Below are 12,694 nucleotides of genomic sequence, written 5' to 3' on the forward strand. Positions count from 1 at the left end.
TTTACTAACATGGCTGTGAGGCTTACGGGCCCACGTCGCCATTGGGTGGTATTAGGATCTTTTACTCCTTGACCTTTACTCTGGGACTCTGATATCTCCTCTATTCGGGTTAAATGAATTTTTCTAAATCTAACATTAGGATCTCGTTATCACTTTCACCCGGAGAGCCCCTTATTACTGATGATCGTCTGCTGCACCAGAAGACCCTGAAGATGCTCTCCGCTGTTAACTTGAGAACTTGTGTTCATCACTTTTGCAATTCCCCTTCCACCGTAAACCCTTATGGATAACTACTTGCAGTTGTTATTCCTACCCTCGTCCCCAGTTGGTCTTGCTATTACAAGATACCCCGAAAAACTCGTCATTGTTTCGATAACCCTTTGAGCTTACTGCCTTGCTGTTCTTTGTCACCTGAATACCCCTATGGTTGATTCTCGCACTTATCGAGTATCCGCTCATCCCCAGTTGTTCATGTGTTACACAAAAGTCTTCGAAATACCATTCGATATTCCGAAAATCCTCAGCAACCTATTGCTCTGGAATTTCTTGTTTGCTTTCATTATGATTAATCCCATAAGTATAGTAATCATATTGGCATCCTTTGTCACCATCATTTTTGAGTCCGTTGATTCAATACGTTGTGAATGTTCGCAATCATCAGTCGAGTCCTAGGAGTATCTTTCCGGCTCAGACGTCATTTTGAACATGAGCTGGGTCTCGACCAATCAAGTTGCCGTTGATTGTAACCCCCTATGTCTATTCGGCTATCCATCTATGATCAGAGCGTCTGCTTCTGATCCTTCGTTTTGGAAATCATAATTCCTTTGTTATCTAAGCATCAAATTATTTCGATGTTCTATAATCCGATGCATTTGCATTCTTTCTTCCTCTGATTGAGTACCGATACTCACATCAGTCCTGTTGTGGACCGCCATACCCATTGCCGGGTTATTATCCGACAGTGTCCTTCACAACCAAAATTCTTATGAGTTCTTTACCCGATATATAATGCCTTTGGTAAATGGTATCCTCTCCGTTTGTCAACCATGCTCTACTTTCGAGCTGGTGATATTTACTCTTGAAGCTTGTGGTATATGTTCCTAAGAAGCCCCGATGGGTTGAACCAATGCCTTCCCTAATATGTGCAAACCCGAAAGATTTCACGGGTCATACTTATTTGGTATTGCACCAGGCAAAACTTCCCACAACTAATGTCATTTTCGAAATACGAGAGGTCAATGTAAGGTTATGCATTGAGGAAGTGGGAGTCGACCTTGAACCTTTGTGTTCATGCCCATGGAAACAATGTAGATCGTATCATTAAAGCTTCTCTTCAAATAAATATTTCCTTGGTATAAGTTTATCTTATATCTAAGATCTGGCATTTAGCAATCGTTGTTCCGGCCATGTTCTCCTTTAAATACCATTTCTCGGACAAGTTGAAGTACTTGTCTTCTGCAAGATCTTTGCACCTGTCCAACCTTTACTCTAATCTACCATCGAGTATTACACTCTGGTATCTCGAAAATATCATGGAACTGCATAACTTTTTATGGGTTCTTCGTCAACTGTTATTTCTCACTGATTCCAATTTTCCTAGGTTATGGGTTGTCGTCAACCGAGAACACCGATATGTGAACCGAGTCTGCACTACGATTCAATAACTCTAAGTAATCTTCGTTGCTTATGAGTTTATTAATCCTTCAAGTCACTCCTAGCCTGGCCGGCTATATCATTATCGTGCTAAATTTTAACTGTGCTACCTGCTCTTTATTCCCAGAGCACAATTTTTTGACGATGGGCTAAGCTTACGTCGACTTTCCTCGTCATATCATGTTGCCTTGAACATCAAGCTTGATTCCGAGTTTGTTAAAATCCGTGGTTTCAATAACTTTTCGCTCCATCCTTCCTCTTGCTTGATGTTGTCGATGAGCAATTATATCTTCATGAAACCTCTCGACAAAGGTGTCGTGATCATCATCTACATTTTGAGCTCTTCCAGGATATCAATCAATTCATGATGTGGAATAGCATCCTTTGACCCCGATGATTTGAATTATCATCCACAACATTCTTGCATTCCCTCCAACACAAAACTTGTTCTTGTTTTGTGTTATACCTTGAGTTCCTGGTAATCCAACTTGTCGTATGTCCTACCTTGGAGTATTACCATCTTTTGTGACAAGAAGGTCGCGAGAATTGCTCCACCTCTTAGAAATTCTCGGTATGATGATACTTCTCACCATCACCATTCTTCCTTGGTTCCCGTGTTGTTTTTAACCAGGATACCAATATGCTACCGATGTTGTTTGAGTTCTGTACTTCTAGCAACCCTATTCCTTTGAAGTTAATGGTCGGCCATTCATTCTTAGACATTTGATTATTGAATCACCATTCCGACGTTGGTTGTGCAACCCAGCCCATATTTCGGGTGCACCTTTCAACCAATGTTTAATTGTGTATGTTTTCCTCGAGCCTACATCATTATACCATTTGATCTGACAATTTTTATCTCCTTGTTCACATAATTGTGGAAATCCATCTTTTGTTAACCTCGATGAATTGTCGCTGATTCCATCAGCCACCTCCTCATCCTCTCATTGGTTTATCGATGAACTCTTGTTTCGGAACTGTCTTCCATAGTTCATCTCCCGAGAATCTTCGATGTCATCTCGTCAATTTGTATCGCACCTTTTCTCCTCAAGCATAGCGAGTTTGAGGTATCCTAACACCGATCAGATCTGAATCTCGGTCAGATATGATGGTTGGAACATTTTTTTCCAAGAGTTATAACACTGGTCCTTTATAACCCGGTAAGGTGATGGCATGCCCAACACACCTGGCCGGATGACCTGCTGTTATAGTTTCCTTGTTAGCAAGGTTATCCATTCTTCCAGGAGGAAATTGTAAGACTTATTTTATAAGTTGCTCCTGATGGATCAATTGTGTATCCAAAGCCTGGCCCTTTATTGAAACACCATATCATTGCTACCTCGAAGCATGACTATGATACCCCGCTCTTCAACAAGAACATTGGAGGCGCGGTGCTAAATGTTTCTTAGTCAGTTATCCAAACACCGTTGAATGGGTAACATCTTGAGTAATCCTTGCCTCTTTATCTGAATGGTTGGGTACTTACTCTCCTACCTTGTATGCCATGTTCTGCTTGTACATGGGAAGGATATACTCCTAATAATCGTGTGTAATCACAATTTTCCTTTCCATTGATCTGTTTAATCTGATAGTCATATTTTCCTCTCCATTGGTTGGATTAATGTTGCTTGTGATCTATATGATCTAAGCAGTGATATTCTTCTGCTTATGTAAACACCTAGGTGTACAATCATGTCGGTAAGACCCTGTTACTATTGTTGATGACATTCCGGTGACCATCGATGGACGAGAACTTTGCCTAATGGCCCGCCTCGTTCAACGAGCAGGAGAATGGTTCTCTTCGTCCCTCGCCCTTGGTACCAATGTTGTTGCCGACATAACTGATGAGCTATCCTCTGACATGCCTTACTTACATGATCGTGCAAGACGTCATCGCCCTTCCTACTTCTAACCAACATGGTGGGCCCATAACCCACAGTTCCACATGATCGAAACTTGACTCTCCTATGCACCCCTATTTCAATAGTCATTCCTGACGTGTGGCTTCGTATGTAATTCACGAGCTACCTTTCGAGAGATCACCAACTCTGGTATCAGACACAATACTTATTCCCGTTGCTACAAACCCCTTTCACCCCCTGTTTCAGGCACTGAATGATTGCCTGCCCGCTCGAAACTTCTCATGATACCTTTTTACCTTGCTCTCGATATTTCTAAGGTTTCAATTCGAGGGTTACTTTCCGCCATCTTCCCCGATGTTATCTACTAGATAGACAACCTTGCAAAGGCCTGTTGTCCCGGAATGCCCACCCTTTATTCTTTCGTAAGTTCGATGGAGTTCCCGAAGAAAGGACGCAGACTTCATCATGATGACCTAAAGCAGAGAAATGAAGACATCAATGTATTGGACCGGCCTCTTCGAGAAGAGCAAGCCAGGCTGAGAAGACCCGCTAGATTCGTTACCAAACCTTCCCCCTTTCACTACCTCTTAAATCTCGGGACGAGATTTCTTGTAGTGGAGGAGAATTGTGACGCCCGGGTAGTTAAGCTACAGTAAACCTCTGTTAATGTTGCCATGTCACGATGGTTACAGTTGCTAATCTCGTGCTAGTTCGAAACTGGTTCGAATTCAAATTCAACGTCAAGCAAACAATAAAAGTTTTCAAATATTAAAACTAAAATGTTCGGAGTGAGCCAAATAATGCATAGGTAATTATAGTAAAGAAACCACGATCATAAAATGTTTAGATGCTTAAATGTGACTGAAACAACAACATAACCAATATAATAAATGCCTTTTATTACTTATAAAATGTTAAAGTATTTTATTTAGGGGATTAAACTTTTGTAACAAAGATATAATTAGTAATACTGATTTTGGTACAACTTTTATGTTTTTATAAAACTTAAATAAGATGAGACTAAGAGTAAAACAGTAAAAGGAAAAATAAATAAATAAATAAAGACAAAAAAAAAAACAAGAAAAAGGTAGCCCCCCCCCACTGGGCCAACCGGCCCAGCTAGTCAGCCGGCCGGCCAGCCCACTACCCCTGGCCTATATCCCCATAACCCCACTAAACCGAAACCCTAACCCCCACTCGCCCCACTCCCTCCCCCGAATCCCTTGGATCGGGATCGATCCCCCCACTCTCCCCACACGCCTCGCTCCCCCACTTCTCGATCCCCTTCTAGATCGGGGCAACAACCTCGGCGCCGGCGCCCCGCTGCTTACCCCGCCGTCCCCCGTCGCTAGGCGCTCGTCGGACCCCGTCGGCGCCGTCCTGTCGTCTCTCCCTCGCCCTTCCCCTTGCTCAAGATCGTGCCCGAAGGCTACAGACGCCGCGGCCACCGCCGCCCCGCTTGTACCTCGCCGGACGCCATCGCCGGACTGCCTCCCCGTCGTCCTCTCCGTCGCCTACTCGTCGCCGTCTTCCTCCTCAACGGCTCCAACGAGCCTCGCCGCCCCAGATCCCCTGCAACGGGGGTGAGCAACGACCCCCCTCTCCTTCTCCCCCCTGCTCCTGGCTGCGCCCTGGCCGCTCACATGATGGCGCGTGCGCCCGTCCCCCTCACCTCTGACCGAGCCCGCACTTCGTCGGAGCACACCGACACCCGCGCCCCGCTAGCTCCTCGAGCTGCGGCTGTGTCGTCCGCGAGCGCGCCATCGAACCTCCCCGTTGCTCGCCCTGCCCGACCACCGCTCCCCGCGCCCACCTCCGCAACCGGCTCCTGCCCCGCGCCCCGGCACAACCCCGCCGTGGCCTTGCCACTGCCGCCAACGGCGGCTGGATTCGCTGTGCCTGTGGCCGGCGCCCCCCCCCTGTCGATCTGGGCGTATGCCCAGTCGGGCTGGGCACCAGCGCCCGTAACGCCCGACCCAGTATGGCCCTCTGGGCCACTGCCAACGGGGCCCACGCCCCAGAACGTTTTAATAAAAAAAAGGAAAATAAAATAAAAATAAATTATTAATTAATTAATTAATTAATGGATTAATTAAGTTAACTAATCATGTTTAATTAATCTAATTAACTAGTTAGTTTACTTAAACAGTAATTACTTTAACCTAAACCCTAATCAACCTAACAGTGTATGACAGGTGGGTCCCACTGGGCCCACACGTCAGTTTGACCAGTCAACACCTCTGTTGACTGCTGATGTCATGCTGATGTCATGATGACGTCAGCAAACACTGTTATGGGTAATGTTGAATTAAATTAAATTAACTCTGTTAATTCTAGAAAATGATTAAATCCTTTTTAAAATTAATATAAAATAAACCGTAGCTCGGATGGAAAAACTTTGTACATAAAAGTTGCTCAGAACAACGAGACGAATCCGGATACGCAGCCCGTTCGTCCACCACACACCCCTAACCTATCGAACTCGCAACTTTCCCCCTCCGGCTCCTTTGCCCGAAAACGCGAAACACCGGGAATACTTTCCCGGATGTTTCCCCCTTCGCCGGTATCACCTCTACTGCGTTAGGGCACACCTAGCACCGCGTATTGCCATGTTTGCTTTGTGCTGCTTTGTTTGCTCTGTATTTATTGTTTCTTCCCCCTCTTCTTCTTCCGGTAGACACCGAGACCGGCGCTGCTGCCCCGAGTCGACTATCGAGTTGACGACCCCTCTCTCTTGCCAGAGCAACCAGGCAAGCCCCCCCCCCCTTGATCACCAGATATCGCCTATTCTTCTCTATACTGCTTGCATTAGAGTAGTGTAGCATGTTACTGCTTTCCGTTATTCCTATCCGGATGCATAGCATGTCCTTGCTACTACTGTTGTTACCATTACCTGCTATCCTACACCTTAGTATAGGATGCTAGAGTTCCATCAGTGGCCCTACACTCTTGTCCGTCTGCCATGCTATACTACCGGGCTGTGATCACTTCGGGAGGTGATCACGGGCATATACTATATACTTTACACAGTTACATTACTTATGGTACTGTTCGGAGATGGGGGCTGAAGGGGCAGGTGGCTCCATCCTGGTAGAGGTGGGCCTGGGTTCCCGACGGCCCCCGACGGTTACTTTGAGGCGGAGCGACAGGGCAGGTTGAGACCACCTAGGAGAGAGGTGGGCCTGGCCCTGGTCGGCGTTCGCAGATACTTAACACGCTTAACGAGATCTTGGTATTTGATCTGAGTTGGCTACGAGCCTATACGCACTAACCATCTACGTGGGAGTAGTTATGGGTATCCCGACGTCGTGGTATCAGCCGAAGCACTTCAGACGTCAGCGACGGAGCGGCGCGCGCCGGATTGGAACGTAAGCCTGCTCTTGTATTAAGGGGGCTAGTTCTGCTTCCGGCCGCCCTCGCAACGTGCAGGTGTGCTATGGGCGATGGGCCCAGACCCCTGTGCGCTTAGGTTTAGACCGGCGTGCTGGCCTCTCTGTTTTGCCTAGGTGGGGCTGCGACGTGTTGATCTTCCGAGGCCGGGCATGACCCAGGAAAGTGTGTCCGGCTAAATGGGATCGAGCGTGTTGGGTAAGTTGGTGCACCCCTGCAGGGAAGTTAATCTATTCGAATAGTCGTGATCTTCGGTAACAGGACGACTTGGAGTTGTACCTTGACCTTATGACAACTAGAACCGGATACTTAATAAAACACACCCTTCCAAGTTCCACAGACAACCCGGTGATCGCTTTTCTATAGGGCAACAAGGGGAGGATCGCCGGGTAGGATTATGCTATGCGATGCTACTGGAGATGCTACTTGGAGATGCTACTTGGAGGACTTAAATATACTCTCTTCTACATGCTGCAAGACGGAGGCTGCCAGAAGCGTAGTCTTCGATAGGACTAGCTATCCCCCTCTTATTCTGGCATTCTGCAGTTCAGTCCATCGATATTGCCTCTTTACACATATACACATGCATATGTAGTGTAGTTCCTTGCTTGCGAGTACTTTGGATGAGTACTCACGGTTGCTTTCTCCCCCTTTTTTTCCCTTTCTTTTCTTTCTGGTTGTCGCAACCAGATGCTGGAGTCCAGGAGCCAGACGCCACCGTCGACGACGACCCCTACTACACCGAAGGTGCCTACTGCTACGTGCAACCCGCTGGCGACGACCAGGAGTAGTTAGGAGGATCCCAGGCAGGAGGCCTGCGCCTCTTTCGATCTGTATCCCAGTTTGTGCTAGCCTTCTTAAGGCAAACTTGTTTAACTTATGTCTGTACTCAGATGTTGTTGCTTCTGCTGACCCGTCTATGATCGAGCACTTGTATTCGAGCCCTCGAGGCCCCTGGCTTGTATTATGATGCTTGTATGACTTATTTATGTTTTAGAGTTGTGTTGTGATATCTTCCCGTGAGTCCCTGATCTTGATCGTACACATTTGCGTGCATGATTAGTGTACGATTGAATCGGGGGCGTCACAATTGGCTCCAGGCGTTCCGGCAGACGCATCGCGACATCACGTGGGAGTGCTTCACCTCGGCGATCCTGGAGGAGTTTGGCGCAGATGAATTTGAGGTGGTGATGCACAAGCTGCTACAACTTCGTCAGACAGGCACCGTCGCCGAGTACCGCGCCGCGTTCGACGAACATATGCACCACCTGCTCGCGCTCGATCCGTCGATCAACACCAAGTTCTTCGTGACGCAGTTCCTCCTCAGCCTGAAGGACGAGCTGTGCGCCCCAGTGCGCCTTCAGGCACCCTCCAGCATCACGCGTGCCTCGGTGCTCGCACGCATCCAAGAGGAAGAAATGGGCACGACGCACGCGCGCCCTCGCATTACTCCGTCGAGTCGACCACCTCCAGCAACAGCCGCCGCGGCCACACCACAGCGCGGCGCGGTCGCACCGGTCCGCGCCCACACCACAGCGCGGCGCGGTCGCACCGGTCCGCGCCCAAGGAGACGAGTACGCACGGGAGCGGCAGCTGCATGATTTTCGGCGAGCGAACAACCTCTGTTTCAAGTGCATCGATCGCTACTCCAGAGAGCATCGCTGCCCCCAACCCGCACAGCTACTCACCATCAACGTGGGCGACCACGGTGAGGTGCTCTCGGATGACACCATCCACGCCCTGCAGTTGCTCGACGACCCAGGGCCAGCAGCGCAACCTCCTGTTCAGGCCGCGGATGCGCCCGAGTGCTGCCTCATCTCGTCGCAGGCGCTCGACGGCACGAATTCAACGACCACGATTAGGTTGCGCGTGCTTGTGGGGAACCAAGTCATGCTTCTTTTGCTCGACTCCGGCATTACCCACAGCTTTGTCAACAAGGCATTCATCGATCGTCTCGGCCCTGCCACGGAGGAGATGCCACCGACAGAGGTGCGCATGGACAACGACGACAAACTCACCTGCAACCGCATGGTGCCCGACCTCAAGTGGTGGATGCAGGGCCACCCCTTCGCGACGCCCATGCGCGAGCTGGAGATCGGCGCGTACGATGGCATTCTGGGGATGAACTAGCTCGCCCAGCACAACCCAATGACGTGCCACTAGCAGGACAAGTGGGTGAAATTCCAGCACGACGGCGAAGAGGTCACACTGCACGGCGTCCCAACCAAGCCGGCCACCACGCTAAAGGCAGTCAGACCCGATGAGCCGCGCAAGATGATCGCCGGGAACGACGTCTGGGCCATGGACATGGTGGACACCTGCGGCCCCGCACCGCGCCCAGCGCGTAAATGCCCAAGTCAAACCCCGCTCGCCGACCTGCTCGAGGAATTCGCCAATGAGTTTGTGGCACCCCAAGGGCTCCCTCCTCATCGCCAGTACGACCATGCCATCACGCTGGTGGAGGGCGCAGTTCCCGCGAACACACGCCCGTACCGTTACTCCCCTCTCCAGAAGGACGAGATCGAGCGTCGGGTCAAGGAGATGCTGGACCCCGACATGATCACGCACAGCGTCAGTCCCTACGCCGCACCAGCGTTGCTTGTGAAGAAGAAGGACGACACCTGGAGGTTCTGCGTCGACTATCGTCGGCTCAATGACGCCACCGTCAAAAACAAGTTTCCCCTGCCCATCAACGACGAGCTGCTCGACGAACTGGCCGACGCTGTAGTGTTCTCCAAACTACACTTGCGGGCAGGTTACCATCAGATCAGGATGCGCGAGGAGGACGAATCCAAGACGGCGTTCAAGACACATCACGGGCATTTCCAGTTCCGTGTCATGCCGTTCGGCCTCACGAACACGCCCGCCACTTTTCAGTGCCTGATGAATGCCATTCACAAGTTTGTCATCATATTCTAGGATGATATCCTTGTCTTCAGCAAGACGATGGAAGAACACTTGCAACACCTGCGCATTGTCTTCGAGCTGCTCCGCGCGCACCAGCTCTATGTCAAAGAATCCAAGTGCACCTTCGCCTGTGACCACATCGGTTACCTCGGTCATGTTATCTCCAAGGAGGGTGTGGCCACGAACAAGGAGAAGACGCAGGCCATGGAGTGATAACCCACAAGCGTAGGGGATCGCAACAGCTTTCGAGGGTAGAGTATTCAACCCAAATTTATTGATTCGACACAAGGGGAGCCAAAGAATATTCTTAAGTATTAGCAGTTGAGTTGTCAATTCAACCACACCTGGATAACTTAGTATCTGCAGCAAGGTATTTAGTAGCAAAGTAATATGATAGTAATGGTAACAACGGTAAAAGTAAAGATAGCAGTATTGTAGTGATTGTAATAGTAGCAACGGTAAAGTAAATAAGCGAAGCACAATATATGAAAAGCTCGTACGCATTGGATCAGTGATGGATAATTATGTCGGATGCGATTCCTCATGTAATAGCTATAACATAGGGTGACACAGAACTAGCTCCAGTTCATCAATGTAACGTAGGCATGTATTCCGAATATAGTCATACGTGCTTATGGAAAAGAACTTGAATGACATCTTTTGTCCTACCCTCCCGTGGTAGCGGGGTCCTAGTGGAAACTAAGGGATATTAAGGCCTCCTTTTAATAGAGTACCAGACCAAAGCATTAACACATAGTGAATACATGAACTCCTCAAACTACGGTCATCACCGAGAAGTATCCCGATTATTGTCACTTCGGGGTTGTCGGATCATAACACATAATAGGTGACTATAGACTTGCAAGATAGGATCCAGAACTCACATATATTCATGAAAACATAATAGGTTCAGATCTGAAATCATGGCACTCGGGCCCTAGTGACAAGCATTAAGCATAGCAAAGTCATAGCAACATCAATCTCAGAACATAGTGAATACTAGGGATCAAACCCTAACAAAACTAACCTGATTACATGGTAAATCTCATCCAACCCATCACCATCCAGCAAGCCTACGATGGAATTACTCACGCACGGCGGTGAGCATCATGAAATTGGTGATGGAGGATGGTTGATGATGACGATGGCGACGAATCCCCCTCTCCGGAGCCACGAACGGACTCCAGATCAGCCCTCCCGAGAGGTTTTAGGGCTTGGCGGCGGCTCCGTATCATAAAACGCGATGAAACTTCCTCTCTGATTTTTTTTCTCCACGAAACGGAATATATAGAGTTGGAGTTGAGGTCGGCGGAGCTACACGGGGCCCATGAGATAGGGGGCGCGCCCAGGGGGAGGGCGCGCCCCCACCCTCGGTGGAGCTGTAGTAGCTTGCCGTGCACAGCCCAGACGAGCACGACTACAAGCTCTACCGCGGCACCATCAGGCGCCAAGGCCGCCTCTGGATCGGGGCAAATTCTGCCCTGCGCACCAAGCTCATCACCGCGCTGCACTGCAGCGCCGTGGGGGGCCACTCCGGCAGCACCGCCACCTACCAGCGCGTGTGCAAGCACTTCGACTGGCAAGGACTCTAGCGCGACGTCAATGACTTCGTGCAGCAGTGCGCGGTGTGCCAGCAGGCCAAGCACGAGTACGTCAAGCCGGTCGGGCTCCTGGCCCTGCTACCCATTCTGGTCGCGCCATGGGAGGACCTGACCATGGAATTTGTCGAGGGCTTGACGCGCTCGGAGGGCTGCGACACGATCATGGTGGTCGTCGACCGCTTCACCAGATTCGTGCACTTCGTTCCCCTTCGCCACCCCTTCAATGCCACGAGAGTGGCGTGGGCATTCTGGGACAACATGGTGAAGCTGCACGACATCCCCTCCTCCATCGTCTCCGACCGCGACAAGATCTTCACCAGTCATCTCTGGCGCGAGCTGCTTGCCGGAGCGGGTACCAAACTGCTCTACTCGACGGCCTACCACCCCCAGACGGACAGCCAGAGCGAATGGGTGAATCAGTGCATGGATATGTATCTCCATTGCGTGGTGCATGATTCACCGCACAAATGGCGCCGCTGGCTGCCCATGGCCGAGTTTTGGTACAACTTGACGTTCTACGCTTCCCTCAAATGCACGCCCTTCAAGGCTCTCTACGGCAAGGAAGCCAATCTGGGAACAATGGCGTCTTGGGCGGATTTGACAGCAGCGGGCAAGGAGATGGACTAGGCGGTGCACACCGCGCACATACGCGCCCAGCTGGAGCGCGCGCAACACCGGTTCAAGAAGAATGCCGACCGCAACCGCATCGAGTGCCACTTCCAGAAGGGGGAACAAGTCCTGCTCAAGCTCCAGCCCTACGCGCAGCGCTCGATGGTTAATCTCCCGTGCGCCAAGCTCGCTTTCAAGTTCTTCGGCCCGTACAAGATCATCGAGAAGATCGGCTCACTCACGTACAAGCTCGACCTGCCGCCAGAAATCCAGGTCCACCCCATCTTCCACGTCTCGCAACTGAAGCCCTTCACACCTGACTTCACGCGGGTGTACGGAGAACTGCCCAAGGTGCCAGACCTCTCCTCCGCGGGCCTAGCGCCAACACGCGTCCTGGATCGGCGCATGATGAAGCAGGGAGACGCGTCCGTGGTGCAAATCAAGGTCCAATGGGGAGCAGGCGACACCGCTCCGATGACGTGGGAGGACTACAAGGTTCTCCGCCACCGCTTTCCGTCCGCAGAGCTCTGGGCGGAGGACGACGACGATGTGGGAGAAGAAGATGACGCAGCGTCTTAAGAAGGGAGGAATGTCACACCTAATCAGCTGTTAGTGTGCCTTAGAGCTGGCTGGTGGGCCCAGCCAGCTGGCCAGCCAAGTGGCGTGCGAGGG

This window comes from Triticum aestivum, chromosome 1B, assembly GCF_018294505.1.
Source record: "Triticum aestivum cultivar Chinese Spring chromosome 1B, IWGSC CS RefSeq v2.1, whole genome shotgun sequence".
Lineage (NCBI taxonomy): Eukaryota > Viridiplantae > Streptophyta > Magnoliopsida > Poales > Poaceae > Triticum > Triticum aestivum.